The sequence below is a fragment of the Homalodisca vitripennis genome, chromosome 4 (assembly GCF_021130785.1).
Source record: "Homalodisca vitripennis isolate AUS2020 chromosome 4, UT_GWSS_2.1, whole genome shotgun sequence".
Classification (NCBI taxonomy): Eukaryota; Metazoa; Arthropoda; class Insecta; order Hemiptera; family Cicadellidae; genus Homalodisca; species Homalodisca vitripennis.
This window is the reverse complement of record NC_060210.1, coordinates 7937838-7953762: the sequence shown is the minus strand read 5'-3', so window position 1 is coordinate 7953762 and position 15925 is coordinate 7937838. Positions and strand designations below refer to the sequence as shown.

Genomic DNA, 15925 nt, shown 5'->3' with positions numbered 1-15925 from the left:
GTCCTCCCGGCTTTTGAAAATTATGAAAAAGTCCGGCTTTTTGGGGAACGTTTAAATATTAGAAAACAGCAGCGTCACTTTAAAAAACTCCTCAGATTTTAGAAATCCTGAATGTAGACCATGAAAAGTTATTGCAGTGCACACGTAATGCCATGACATGTGAGCTGCTGTTAGATTCAGTTGTATGTTGAGTGTTGTCTATAGTGTCACTGACTCACTGTTGTTTCTATCCGCTCGGCTGCACTGGCGCTACTACCCCTCGATTTACTTTTGATATATTATGAATGATACGTTAATTTTATTATAATACGTTATAAGTTTGTCCGTTATAATTATAATTTCTTATATTTGTCTGTTAATATAGCTTACTAATAATGTAATGAATTAATTCCTATTAGTTCAACGATAATTTATATTTTTAACATAATTCTAAAAATTTGCCTTCACGTCAAATTCTAATGTTTAAAGAGAAACATTCTAAAAATAATTAATTCAATCTTATGCCACATACAAAATAATAGCCTCAAGTAATACTGTTATCCATCAATATATTATTTAATAATATTTCATTTTTCGGTTTATATGGCGAAAAAAATCTAATTTGAGTTTTTTTATTTGAATTATAATATAAATATTGTTATAATAAATTTATAATAAATGTTTTTCGCAAAGTTTTTTAGAATATTCAATACTGTCCTACTTTTTTTCTTTAATGTTCTCCTTTTCATCCCTAAAAATCCTCCTTTTAGGAATTTACGTCTGGTCACCCTGGACAGGGCTCTTTTGCAGTTTAGGCGGCTCTGATATTGAAACGATGCAAAGAGTTCGTTTTTGACATGTTCGTCGCCGAAATTTGTGAACGTGACTCAGTGAAATACGTAGGGTTGTGTTGCTAACTATGGTCGATTTGTAATACATTTTATGAGTAAGCTGGGTGTAGGGATGTGTCGTTACAGTAATAGCCTACGTATTAATTAAATGAAAGCCAGTTGATCAATACACAATGCAAATTGAACTATTCGTGTTTACAGATTCGCGTTCCAAATTAATTAAATATTAAAATTACAGCAATATGAATGTTCAATTACTTAATGTTAATTGTTGCATGCAAAATTGAACCCATTAACTGTCATCGTTGTAGGTATTGCCCTGTTGTAGGGACTAATTAAGTCTGTTACAAATGCGTAGGCCTATGTTTGTTATTCAATTTCGGTACCTACTATATTGAAATCATTTCGAATTAAATTAAATTACTGATAACAGAAACTCCAGGAATTGGTTACAATGAGAAATTGAGTTTAGAAGCAATATAATTAAAGTACAGCATTCGCCGGTTAATTTTTTTTATAAAACGTATCATTGGGTATATCAAAGAATAACGGGATTTCGGATATTTGTCATCGTTGCAACGATGGTAAATATCCGAATTCCTGTTATCCTTTTAAACCTTCCATCGTCAGTAACAAATTTGTAACAAAGAATTAGGTGTATCAGTTAGGTCACTTTGAAATTAAATATTGTTATGGTACTCCAATAAGTTCTGGGTTAATTTCGTCTTCCTTGAAAATGGGGAACGATGTTGACTAGAGAAGTGTGTAGAAGATGTCTTCCAGAGTCACTGACCATTTTCGATTATCCAGAAAACATGTTCTGGTTGGCAGTAAAATTATGAAATTTTTAGCTTTTTATGGGAAAATGTATGATTTGTAAGACACTAAACTGAGGACTTCTGGTCAAAAGACTTAAAAATAGACATCGAATTAAGTCTGTATAGTCCTTGAATAGGAAATTTTCCTTGAACATGATTACAATTTACGCCTTATCTCTGGATAAGCTATACTGAATAAATTTAAAATGTTTCCCTGGGTGATAAATATTCATACATTTTATGGAAGCAACTTCAAATTAACTTTTAACATTTTCATTCTATTAATCTAACACTTATAGCCTATAATTATTTCATTTTAGTTCATTTGTAGTGAAGTGAAAAAATAGACATTTGGGAATTTGGGAATAGCAAGAAAAGGTTAAATAAATGTTTAAATTTTATTTACATACGTAAGTAAGCACAATTTGCATTAAAATTTAAATTATTTGTTATTTTTTGCTACATTACACAGCCTGGCCCATGTGTTGGACCGATCCGCTTCAGGTCTCCTTCTCAAGTAACAGGTCAGAAAAAGCGCGAAACTGGGCGACAATAGTTCTGATTGTATCGGCAAAAAAGTACAAAACTATTTACCGTTATGTAAACCCCATTGAGAGCAGATTCTGGAATTCTAAAGTCCAAAGGTAACATAAGATGCAAATTTACTAGAATGTCGACAATGTGAATTATTATATTAGATTGTAATTTTAAGTTCAGGTGTACAGAGTGTAACAAAACGTTCGGTTATGCATTTTCAAATTCCATGTGTGATTCTAAGCTAAAAATGAAGAATAATATTTTTCCAATTTACACTTCGTTTAACAGCTATATGCCATTTTGTTTTTTATTAAAACCACTTTTCTCTTTGTTGTGGTCTTTACGATTGTTATAAAACTTAGTAAACGAGTCCATTTCAGAAGGTCCATTATCAGAAAAAAATATTGTTAAATTAGTTTAAATATTTTCAAAATGGTGACCATTTATTTTTGTTTTATACAATATCCAATAAACTACTTAAATAACCTTTTCTAACCGACGATACCATATGTTTTTAATCGGTAAGAAATAACTATTTTACCCTTTTTAATTACAGGAACAGCTGATTTACATGGCGGCTGTCAATACTGTCAAATCATGTGCTATTTAGTTTGCATGTGTAATACAAAACCTTCCATAAAATAGTTATTTCCTGATTTTTTAATAATTTTTAAAATATATCCGTTTACCAAGTTGTGTAACAATTGTAAAGATAACAACAAAGACAAAATTGTTTTAATAAAAAAAGCAAATTGCTTTTGGCTGCTACACGAAGTAGAAACTGGAAAAAATATAAACTTCTTTTTAGCCTAGAATCACACAAATAATCAGAAACTGCATAGTCAGCCCAACCTTCTCGTCACACCATGTATATGTGGTAGTATTGCGGAAATTATATAGTTAGATTGATACAAAAACAAAATAGTTTAACAGTAATAATACCAGTTCTTTAGTAAAATTCAGTCAAGTAGCATCAAGGTTGAATTTTACCAAATAAAATTCAAACATAGGTATTTACTGTATTCTGTAATAGGATCGATCAACATAATTTTCTGTGTTGTATTGGGTTTAATCAGTGGCAATACTAGGCCTGACAGACAGATTGTGCCGTTGGTCCCCAGGTTAAGTGTTCAGAGAGGGCTTCTTAGCCCAAACTTCGCCTGGTAAAATAAGACATTACTTTTACTATGAACTGTGATCAATATCATTTTAAATGAAGAGTTTATTGAAGAGTACGATGATTCTGGTAACGTTGGAGAAAGTTATCATTAATTAAGATAATTTATAAGGGAGTTTTTATACTTATGGGACATGTTTAATTTATTCTTGGCTCTAAATAAACCCGTTTTAAAGTGTGGAAGACGTATTAACATCAGTTATACGACTTTTGTATGAGAATTTTTAACAAAATTTATTATTTTACGTATTTTTTTTTACTTTTTAACCGTACTTGTAATTTTTGAGATATTGTGCGTTGTAATTTTTCACATTGACAATTATTTTTAGAGATTCGATTTGAAAAATTAAGAATATTAGTATTAGATAATGTACCTCTTGAAACCTACTGTGAAGAAGTTGACAAAACAAACATTAGGTTATGCCTACACCATTGTAGGCCTACTCCAAGCCATGTGTAATAGAGTGTTTGCCTTATCAAGATTAGTAAACCTCTTAACCGGTAAACGTCTGAGGTCATCTCTTAGATTTCCCGCCTCTATTGAATTTTTTGCCAAAGTTTTAAGATAACAGTGGTATTATCTCGGACATAGATGGAGCTGGCTTAGCTAGTAGATTTTCTTTATTTAGCTTTCGTTATAGATACGGTACTTCTTGTTACTTTCTTGGTCAAACTGGCACTAGAATCGTATCAGTGATAATTGGTTTACATATTGACTTTTAAGATCTAACAGCTACGCTTTTTAACTCTAGATGTATCAGTCAGCCTACCAGGGCTAAAAATACACGAATATTGTAATCTCTAGTCTTGTCCGCTTACAACGAAACCATTCTGTCGCCATTCATGCCTGATAGTAGGCCTATTGTTTTTTGAGTTTGTAATTTTATAATTATAGTACAAAAAAAGTATTATTCGATTTGAAAAGTTTTATTCTTGACCCTAAAACTTCAGCATTGATCACGTCGTGGAGCTTGGCAAAGTCATCATCTTGAGAGTGTAATTTTGTAAACAAAAAGGTTTTGTAAAACTATTAATTGTTAGCACAGAGTTAATTGAGCACGTATATTTTAATTTACCGCGGCCTGCGCCTGCTGGTTTCAACCGCAAATCGCCAATGTACAGAGACCGGAGTTACCTCTAAAGTTACACATTCATAAACAGTACATATGTACCTATCTCGTATTAAACTATGGTCTTTGATCGGATTACAAGTTTCCGAGTTCTGAATATTTACTAACAGTTCCAGTTTGCTAGAAAAGCGCCAAAAGCCAGTACCCTTTGTCATTGCCATCGATTTAAAAACTGGAAGATTGTAAATTATTACCTTTATATGTATAAACGCAGAAATAAAGAAGCTAAACTTTAGTGCAACTCACGTTATTGCAAGTCTGCTTGGATAGTTTGTGGTTAATTTTCAAACTCGGATATCTATACTTTTTGATCCGAGGTTGCTAGGTTGTATATTGCTTTAGGCGTTGTCTTGCGTACATAGTCACATAATACTAATAATACAAACCACATCATTATATATCACCTATCGGGGGGGGGGGGGATTCAGAAGCACTATTAAAGTATAATGGGATATTGAACTGAGTAAATATGTTACAAAACACGAAAAAATGATAAAAGACGCTTTAATATAAATGGAATATCTCACTATTTATAATTTATATTTATTTGTGTTAAGAATAAACTTATAATTTTGAACAGTATCGTTCAAGGGTTAGATACAGGACAAGTAATAAAGCTAAGATTTCAGAAATGGGATACTATAGATATAGTCGTAAAAGCTGTAGACCTTGTTTATTGATTGTATCTATCGTATGGTTATGTAGGCCATTGTGTTCAATGTGTTGTTCAGTTGTTGTCCTTGTTGTATGCATGCCAGTATTGATTCTTGTTGTGAAGTAAATTGTATTTTATATGCAGGTCAGTAACAGACACGCTTCTTGTATCCAAACTCTTATATAAGCTATTATAGTCCAGCAGGAGAATTTTGCCAAGTCTTGTAGAATAAGTAGTTTTATCTCTTAGTCATAATAGAATACAAATGATTACTCCGTGTATTTTGTTTTAACCCTTACAATAAGAATTTTTGGGTGTTAGTAATTAAATGAAATAATTCTTTACCGATGGAAAGTTGTTATTATTTTAAAACTATTTCCTAAGTCCAATATTCATTTACCAACTTTAACTTTCATAACTTTGAGCCAAAATAAGAATATTAAACCACCTAGAACAGGACTTACATTGTAAACGTTTCAAACTTTAAACCAGCATAACTTTTTAAAGAATGATCCTTTTTAGGTCAGGTTTGTGGCATTGTACTCTACTAATAGAAACCTTTAATTTGATGTACTACTCGACGTATGATCTCCTTTACTACTTTAGGATTTCCTTCTGACTCCTTGCGGGCCATCCCCCTGACATGATAGTTTCTTTTGTATCTTGTTCCCCTGTCCGTTCATTTACCAAACAGCTTGTTCGCGCTTCTGAACGCTACATTTCTTGTATGGCATTGGACAATAGAAAAGAACGAAGCGATTATTTCAAAAAGCAAATCCCTTATCTAAATCAAACACGTACACTCACCTTATAATGGACAAACATTACAGCTACTAAACTAAAATAAACTGTTAAGAGTGTTTTTCAAGAGCAATACTTTTGGAACAAAAGAATTTAGGTACATGTACGCGATGGAATAATTTGAAGTCTTCATAAAGACTGTGGTAACATTCCTATTATTCCAATTCAGCACAATATTATACAATATTGCGTTGCATGTGCTGAAGGAATGGAAAACAAAGGACAAGAGAGATGAACACTGATAAAACTGGGCCAAAGTGCGCTCTCGCTCCACGGTCAAGATTTACCTCCAAACTGCCATGAATTGTCGCTACGCGGTAACGTGGGCTTTCTGAGAAGCAGTCTAAACTACTGTGTCCGTTTAATGCTCGTGTTTGGTTTATTTTTCAAATGTCAGTTTTTAAAATACTTCGTGAGGTGATGAAGTTTAAATAGCAACTATTACGTCTTTAGCATATATTAAAGAAATTATATTGCATGTAAAATTATATGCCGAGCGGTCTAAGTCGTTGGACTTTGGGTCTGAGTTCTGAGTTAGAGATAGCGCAGGTTCAAATCCTGTATGTGACCGTTGCACTTTTTATCAATACCATCAACCTTGTACTGTATCGACTCTCCCCCTTATTCTGTTTGATGAGATCCTCGCACAGGCCAGTGGCCCATGAGGACGGACAGAATAAGGCTTAAAAGGGGATCGGTCTCTCCTTAAAAAAATATAACATCTTTATACTATGTTTGAACATTTTGAAGTAACCCTAACTCGGTATTGGTAAGTAAACTGAGTTGGATTACTTACATTGGACGTAACTTAACTTATTAGACTATATCTAACAAAACTACACATAAGAAAGTTTCTAGCAAACATTGTTAGACTATATCTAACAAAACTACACATTAGAAAGTTTCTAGCAAACACTGTTAGACTATATCTAACAAAACTACACATTAGAAAGTTTCTAGCAAACACTGTTAGACTATATCTAACAAAACTACACATTAGAAAGTTTCTAGCAAACACTGTTAGAGGCTGAAAAATACAGGTGTCCACAAAGTCATGTCACACTTTTAATTGTTTATAACTACTTTACTATTATAGATCGCAAGTACGCGAAACGGATATAAATTGAGATAGCTGTTTATAAAGTGTTGTTTATATTGATTTAGTTAACAACTGGTGTCATCTTGTAATGGCTGATTAACATTTTTTCCATCAGCACCTTTCCACTATGGCAAAATTGTTCGCGCTTTTTTTAACGAGAAATTGCCTGGAAGTTGGATAGGTCGAGGTGATTGGAAGGCTTACCCATCACGTTCGCTTGACGTTATCCCATTACACTTCAATTTATAGGGCTGTGTTAAAAGTTAAGTTTATAGTGAACATTTCGAAATATTGACGCTAAAGCAACACATCTGAGCTGCGATTTAATTAGTTATCCCAGAAATCCTGATCAAGATATGGGAGAAGAGCAAAGTTCGCTTGGACTTCTTCAGGTCTCTTCATGGTCAAGTTCAAATCTGACTCAAAACTGTTTAAAGTACTCTTTAATCATGTGTTCATCTTATTCTTTTACTTTATATAGGCCTACTTCTGTAAATAAAGTGATTTAAAAGAGTGACACGACTTCGTCGACACGCTGTATTACAATATTCAAAGATGTCGATCCAATCGATCGTTGAAATATGTCGATTTTGTTCAAATTGGTTAGGTCTTTGGGTCAACCACACTATTGTTTGTACTTCTTTAGAACAAACTGTACACATAGGTCATGACATAGTATTATACAAAAAAGCATGTGTTAAATTATTTCTAAAATATTGCATTATTGCCACTATACTATTATTATTTAACATAGTTAATACAGTAAAAAATTACTGGTAAATATAGGTACAGACGACGATGTTTATTTCGATAACTGATTAATTACCAATTATCCCAAAATAGTAAAGGAATATTGCGGAACGAATTAAATGTAAAATTCGTATTTACATCCTTAATATTAATCCAAAACCAGAAACACAAGAACGTAGATAGGAAAAAATTGAGGAGGAGGGTGGTTCAGACAACTGATATGTTTTTGTAATGGACAGAGAGTAAGGCCCCATTTTGTCCTTTAAAAAGTTCTTGACCCATTTCTTTGGAGAAAGATCTTTCAGCAGTACATGGAAATAATACTGAATTATTTAAACAATAATAATAGTTTACAAAATTTGAATAATTGATTATTTGTGGGAGGAGGCCTGACCTCTTGGACCCCCTTGTTGGCTACGCCCATGCAGAAACAAAAGTATCAGTTCCTAAACGTACGTTTCTAACAGAGGAAATGCGTAAATAGGTTTTGAAAGTAAACTTTGTGATCTTAAAACTACATCAATATCTCCTTCAAGGAATACACAAATACTCGAATCTTAGAATCATGTACAGTCCGCTAACAGACACTGTAATCACCTGATCAAACATCATTCACTACATAGAGGAACAAGAAGGTATCAATTTATTCCTCTGTGGATGGTACACGTGTGCAGATATGCTGTGACACGCGCGGCCCTGACACATGACGTACACAGCGCAGTGCGACGCGGTACAACGACTTGTCTGACACTGCACACGTGTTATAGGCTATTACAGGCTATAAAGCAATTTGACGTAAATTTCCTTTAATCTTAAATTAATTGCACTTTATAATCGGTCGAATGTTCAAACATTCCTGTCAATAAAATACTGATCTGCTCACGGTTTACGTTTACAGTTAAGTATTCACTCTGAAGCTGGGTTTGTCCTTAGTTTGTCTTGTAATATGTGCTAGTTACCAATTTAGATGTTGTGGTTTTAAAATGACACAGTTAAATTATGGGTTTCAAAGTTTGTAGTAAAATGAAACAATTCAAAACAAGATATAAACACGAAAATAAACACCTGAGTAAACCGTTTTTGTCGATTGAACAATCTATTATTAGACTACTGGTACCAATAATGTTCTCTGTCTCTCACAAAATACAAAAACACACACACACACACCACACACACACACACACACACACACAGAGAGAGAGAGAGTGCTAAGGGTGAACTTCAAAACCATAGTAGCTACCGCACACGATGGTATAATTCTATAGCACATTGAATAATTCTCTGAGTGGAGTATCAGATTTGTAAGATTGTCTCTTCGGAATCTTTTAGTTTTGTTTAACCCATAATACTGATGTTTGTTGAATCCCCGACGTTTTTACGCGTGGATGGTTAAACCTCTTACAGCTCATGCAGTTCTGGAAGTAATTGTATTCCACTTACTGAAGTTGATAGGGTCGTAAAGGAAACCCCTAGTTATTATACAACTAGACAGCTGAGATGTTAACTCCAAATAATAAAAACCTCCGTATTCTGAGACGATATAATCATTTTTAAATTATCGTACTCGATGAGAAGACGATGTTATTTGCTTTGACGAGTCAGAATCAGCCTTGACTGGTTACATTGATAGTTGGTAATTTTAGCAAAATTTAAACAACTCATCATTTAAAAAAAAAAAAAAAAAAAAAAAAAAAAAAAAAAAAAAAAAAAAAAAACACACACACACACACACACAAGGTTATTATTGGCACACAGTATGTCGCCTTCTGTTAAACATGGGCTTTATGGCGCCCTTGGAACCATTTTACTCGCGAGAACTGTCGCAAGGCTTGCGACAGCTGCAGCGATGGTTGTTGCGCGAGTCAATGCAGTCTGTGCACACACTACAGTGATATCTCGCCAATGTTCATTATTAAAGATACGATCGACAATAGTCGCGATACTGCTTGCGAGAACTCTTGCGCTCGTTTGCATTAGCAAATTTACTATCAGACACGAAACATGCAATTCTTACCAGCGTAAACGCAGCATAAGCCCGTGCGGCCATGGACTTTCCCAAATAATTTTCTCTCCAGATAAATTTGGGAAACCTTCGTGTTTTTAATTTCCGTATGAGACAATAAACACCTGACTGGAATGAAGGTAAGCATCTGTATCAACGCTGCCTCCTACAACCGATCATAACTTATCTGATGATTCCTTCGATTTAGCAAAAAAAGAGAAGTTCTTCAACAAAAGTGCCATCGAGATAAGGCTAAATCTGCTTAGATAGGGTTACGTCAAATGGACCCCAACGCTTCACCATCAAAGTAATGGAAGGAATTTCATAGCATCTGGTCTCTATCGGTGCAATACTCATATCTCTCATACATAACTTTATTTTGTCTCGTTCATATTCTTATCGCCTCATCTCACAATTATTAAAGGCGCTAACGCCACTGATAAAAGTGCTCCACTGCCCGATGCAAAATGCAGTTAGCCCAGACCGAAAACTAAAACTCGACGTGGTAGATAAGATAACCCAATGGATTTAGACGTGGGAATTGAATCTCTCAGAAAGATATGTAGTAAAATAATGCTTCATTTATTCTAAATACAATATTATATTGTTTTCAGTGGCCTTAAAAGAGGATCGTTTGTTCATTTCATAAGGCATCTCCTTTAACAATATATATTCTATTACATTATCCTATATCCATCACATGTGGTTGAAGGCCTTCCAAAATTCAACCCTAAATCCACTCCATAGTGACACAGAAACTAATGAACTGCTTTTTTGTTTTAATTCAACAAATATAGTGAACTGCACTAAAGCCAGGACCAAAGGCCTCTACTACTTGGCAAGCAAAGTTGTGGGTTGACGCATAGCTCAAATAAATTTATTTGAAATTGAAAACCCCTATTTCATCGTAAGATGTACAAATCAATCATTATTTATCCACAAATGTCTTTGCATTCGTTCTATATTTTATTCAAACTACTTCAGTTGTAAATGTTCTCGCTTCTCTTACGCTTTAATTTATAACACCTAATGGTATTTAAAGTCTACTTCTGTTGTCTGTATTTAACAGTTTTTAAAGAAACAAACACAAAAGTAGGTCTAGGCCACCAATGGTAGCAAGCATTTAAGAAGTACTCACTAATTCGTGCCAAGTGGTCGCTAAGCGTTTAGTCTCGAGTCGAGAGCTTTTTCAGTAACAACAATAAATGTTCTGTTTTAAAAAAACGTCAACCAAGTGTAAATAAATTGACCCTTTCCTTAAACGGCGTGAGTATATAATGTTTTGTCTGACCTTCCGTGTAAATCACATACAGTGGTGTCATAACTTACTGAAATGATGCGGAACAAGTGAACGGAGAGCAAGATGAAGAGAGTGGCTCGTGACGCCCGGAGTGTGAGATACTGCAACCGAGATAGCGGGATCACAACGAGTTAACACCAAAACAGCTGATAGCCGCTGACAATTAACCTGTTTATCGCTCTTACATAAACAGCTGATCTCCACAACCGTGTACTCCGACCGCCGCGCCGGACCCGACTGCTCCGAGTCCTCTCCTCAACCTCAACCCATCCTCGTCGCCGCACTTTCACTATTGTGTCGATCGGGTACTACTTTATATAACCACTCCGCTCCCCCCCCCCCCTCAACCAGAGAACTGTCGGAAGCAGTGTTCCGTGATTATAAGGGCCGGTTTACGATCCGGGTTTATCACCGACTCTGTTCTAAACCGGTTTTTAAAAAGTTTAATTTTCCCTGAACACAACCCTGTCTCCTTGAGAAGGAAAGCAGTGGATTTGATTTTCGAATCAAAATCAATTTCTTATCGTTATTGTTAGCTTGTATTTGTCCCCTTCTGTTATTATACTTACACATACGAGTTCTATACGTATTTACACAACAACGAAACTCACCTGAATAAATCTCCGAAAGTTAGAGTGAAGTTATTTCCGTCCTAAAAGGGGGATAATAAGGAGGGATAAAATGCGAAGATTTTTAATTCCGACGATACAATTACCAATTTTATGTATGTAATACAAGTGGTTCAATGACATTTTAAACTTAAAACAATTCTATATAGTATTCAGATTGATTTATGCTTCTTCAAAACGTAGAGACCAAGTTTACATTTTGCAAGGTGAGGTTCCTTGTAGAAGTGTGTTTGTAAGTTGTGCGTAAAATGTAGCCTAAAGTTTTGAGTATGTATCTTCCAAAATTATTGTTTGCAGGAGATGGAAAAGCCTTTTTGGGATAAGGTCACGTGAACAGGCAAAGGATTTGAGTGTGTATCTTCCAAAATAATTGTGTGCATGAGGAGGAGGAGCCTTTCTGGGGTAAGGTCACGTAAACAGACAAACAAATTTTAATGAAAGGATAGACTGTTGTGATTTAGACTAAACCTTGAGTGTGTAGCTTCCAAAATAATTGTGTGCTAGAGGAGGTGGAGCCTTTCTGGGGTAAGGTCACGTAAACAGACAAACAAATGTTAATGAAAGGATAGACTGTTGTGATTTAGACTAAACCTTGAGTGTGTATCTTCCAAAATAATTGTGTGCATGAGGAGGGAAGCCTTTCTGGGATAAGGTCACGTAAACAGACAAACAAATTTTAATGAAAGGATAGACTGTTGTGATTTAGACTAAACCTTGAGTGTGTATCTTCCAAAATAATTGTGTGCATGAGGAGGGAAGCCTTTCTGGGGTAAGGTCACGTAAACAGACAAACAAATTTTAATGAAAGGATAGACTGTTGTGATTTAGACTAAACCTTGAGTGTGTATCTTCCAAAATAATTGTGTGCATGAGGAGGGAAGCCTTTCTGGGGTAAGGTCACGTAAACAGACAAACAAATTTTAATGAAAGGATAGACTGTTGTGATTTAGACTAAACCTTGAGTGTGTATCTTCCAAAATAATTGTGTGCATGAGGAGGGAAGCCTTTCTGGGGTAAGGTCACGTAAACAGACAAACAAATTTTAATGAAAGGATAGACTGTTGTGATTTAGACTAAACCTTGAGTGTGTATCTTCCAAAATAATTGTGTGCATGAGGAGGGAAGCCTTTCTGGGGTAAGGTCACGTAAACAGACAAACAAATTTTAATGAAAGGATAGACTGTTGTGATTTAGACTAAACCTTGAGTGTGTATCTTCCAAAATAATTGTGTGCATGAGGAGGGAAGCCTTTCTGGGGTAAGGTCACGTAAACAGACAAACAAATTTTAATGAAAGGATAGACTGTTGTGATTTAGACTAAACCTTGAGTGTGTATCTTCCAAAATAATTGTGTGCATGAGGAGGGAAGCCTTTCTGGGGTTAAGGTCACGTAAACAGACAAACAAATTTTAATGAAAGGATATAGACTGTTTGTGATTTAGACTAAACCTTGAGTGTGTATACTTCCAAAATAACTGTGTGCATGAGGAGGGAAGCCTTTCTGGGGTAAGGTCACGTAAACAGACAAACAAATTTTAATGAAAGGATAGACTGTTGTGATTTAGACTAAAACCTTGAGTGTGTATTCTTCCAAAATAACTGTGTGCATAAGGAGGGAAGCCTTTTCTGGGGTAAGGTTACGTAAACAGACAAACAAATTTTAATGAAAGGATAGACTGTTGTGATTTAGACTAAACCTTGAGTGTGTATCTTCCAAAATAACTGTGTGCATGAGGAGGGAAGCCTTTATCTGGGGTAAGGTCACGTAAACAGACAAATAAATTTTAATGAAAGGATAGTGACTGTTGTGATTTAGACTAAACTCCTTGAGAGTGTGTATCTTCCAAAAATAAACTGTGTGCATGAGGAGAGGAAGCCTTTCTGGGGTAAGGTTACGTAAACAGACAAACAAATTTTAATGAAAAGGATAGACTGTTTGTGATTTAGACTAAACCTTGAGTGTGTATCTTCCAAAATAATTGTGTGCATGAGGAGGGAAAGCCTTTCTGGGGTAAAGGTCACGTAAACAGACAAACAAATTTTTAATGAAAGGATAGACTGTTGTGATTTAGACTAAACCTTGAGTGTGTATCTTCCAAAATAAATTGTGCATGAGGAGGGAAGCCTTTCTGGGGGTAAGGTCACGTAAACAGACAAACAAATTTTAATGAAAGGATAGACTGATGTGATTTAGGGACTAAACCTTGAGTGTGTATCTTCCAAAATAATTGTGTGCTAGAGGAGGTGGAGCCTTTCTGGGGTAAGGTCACGTAAACAGACAAACAAATTTTGAATGAAAGGATAGACTGTTGTGATTTAGACTAAACCTTGAGTTGTATCTTCCAAAATAATTGTGTGCTAGAGGAGGAGGAAACCTTTCTGGGGTAAGGTCACGTAAACAGACAAACAATTTTAATGAAAGGATAGACTGTTGTGATTTAGACTAAACCTTGAGTGTGTATCTTCCAAAATAATTGTGTGCATGAGGAGGAGGAACCTTTCTGGAGTCAGGTCACGTGAACAGGCAAACAAATTTTAATGAAAGGATAGACTGTTTTGTAATTTAGACTAAACCTTGAGTGTGTATCTTCCAAAATAATTGTGTGCATGAGGAGGGAAGCCTTTCTGGGGTAAGGTCACGTAAACAGACAAACAAATTTTTTAATGAAAGGATAGACTGTTGTGATTTAGACTAAACCTTGAGTGTGTATCTTCCAAAATAACTGTGTGCATGAGGAGGAAGCCTTTCTGGGGTAAGGTTACGTAAACAGACAAACAAATTTTAATGAAAGGATAGACTGTTGTGATTTAGACTAAACCTTGAGTGTGTATCTTCCAAAATAACTGTGTGCATGAGGAGGGAAGCCTTTCTGGGGTAGGTCACGTAAACAGACAAACAAATTTTAATGAAAAAGGATAGACTGTTGTGATTTAGACTAAACCCTTGAGTGTGTATCTTCCAAAATAATTGTGTGCATGAGGAGGAACCTTTCTGGGGTAAGGGTCACGTAAACAGACAAACAAAATTTTAATGAAAGGATAGACTGTTGTGAATTTAGACTAAACCTTGAGTGTGTATCTTCCAAAATAATTGTGTGCATGAGGAGGAGGAAACCTTTCTGGAGTAAGGTCACGTGTACGTGAACAGGGCAAACAAATTTTAATGAAAGGATAGGACTGTTGTGATTTTAGACTAAACCTTGAGTGCTTATCTTCCAAAATAATTGTGTGCATGAGGAGGGAAGCCTTTCTGGGGTAAGGTCACGTAAACAGACAAACAAATTTTAATGAAAGGATAGACTGTTGTGATTTAGACTACACCTTGAGTGTGTATCTTCCAAAATAATTGTGTGCATGAGGAGGAACCTTTCTGGGGTAAGGTCACGTAAAACAGACAAACAAATTTTAATGAAAGGATAGACTGTTGTGATTTAGACTAAACCTTGAGTGTGTATCTTCCAAAATAATTGTGTGCATGAGGAGGAACCTTTCTGGGGTAAGGTCACGAAACAGACAAACAAATTTTAAAAAAAAAAAAAAATGAAAGGATAGACTGTTGTTTTTTTTGATTTAGACTAAACCTTGAGTGTGTATCTTCCAAAAATAATTGTGTGCCTGAGGAGGAGGAACCTTTCTGGAGTAAGGTCACGTGAACAGGCAAACAAATTTTAATGAAAGGGATAGACTGTTTGTGATTTTGAGACTAAACCTTGAATGCATATCTTCCAAAATAATTTGTGTGCATGGAGGAGGGAAGCTTTCTGGGGTAAGGTCACGTAAACAGACAAACAAATTTTAATGAAAGGATAGACTGTTGTGAGACTAAACCTTGAGTGTGTATCTTCCAAAATAAATTGTTGTGCATGAGGAGGGAAGCCTTTCTGGGGTAAGGTCACGTAAACAGACAAACAAATTTTAATGAAAGGTTAAGACTGTTGTGATTTTAGACTAAACCTTGAGTGTGTATCTTCCAAAATAACTGTGTGCATGAGGAGGGAAGCCTTTCTGGGGTAAGGGGTCACGTAAACAGACAAACAAATTTTAATGAAAGGATAGACCGTTGTGATTTAGGACTAAACCTTGAGTGCATATCTTCCAAAATGAATTGTGTGCTAGAGTGAGGAGGAACCTTTCTGGAGTAAGGTGTCACGTGAAACAGGCAAAGGATTTGAGTGCATATCTTCCAAAATGATTGTG

The 15925-nt window shown here is 35.2% G+C and overlaps 1 protein-coding gene across 2 annotated transcripts in view; it reads right to left on the bottom strand.

The window, feature by feature from the left end:
- Positions 1-15925, bottom strand: part of LOC124358916 (sideroflexin-1-like) — a 47257-nt gene that overhangs the window by 23522 nt on the left and 7810 nt on the right. Inside the window, exon 1 of one of the 2 annotated variants that reach the window (XM_046811172.1) lies at positions 11129-11386. The exons of the other annotated variant lie outside the window; for it this stretch is intronic. The gene's annotated coding sequence lies outside the window, so the exon portion shown is untranslated. Of the gene's footprint in view, positions 1-11128; positions 11387-15925 lie in introns of those variants that run through there. 2 annotated transcript variants of the gene reach the window in all.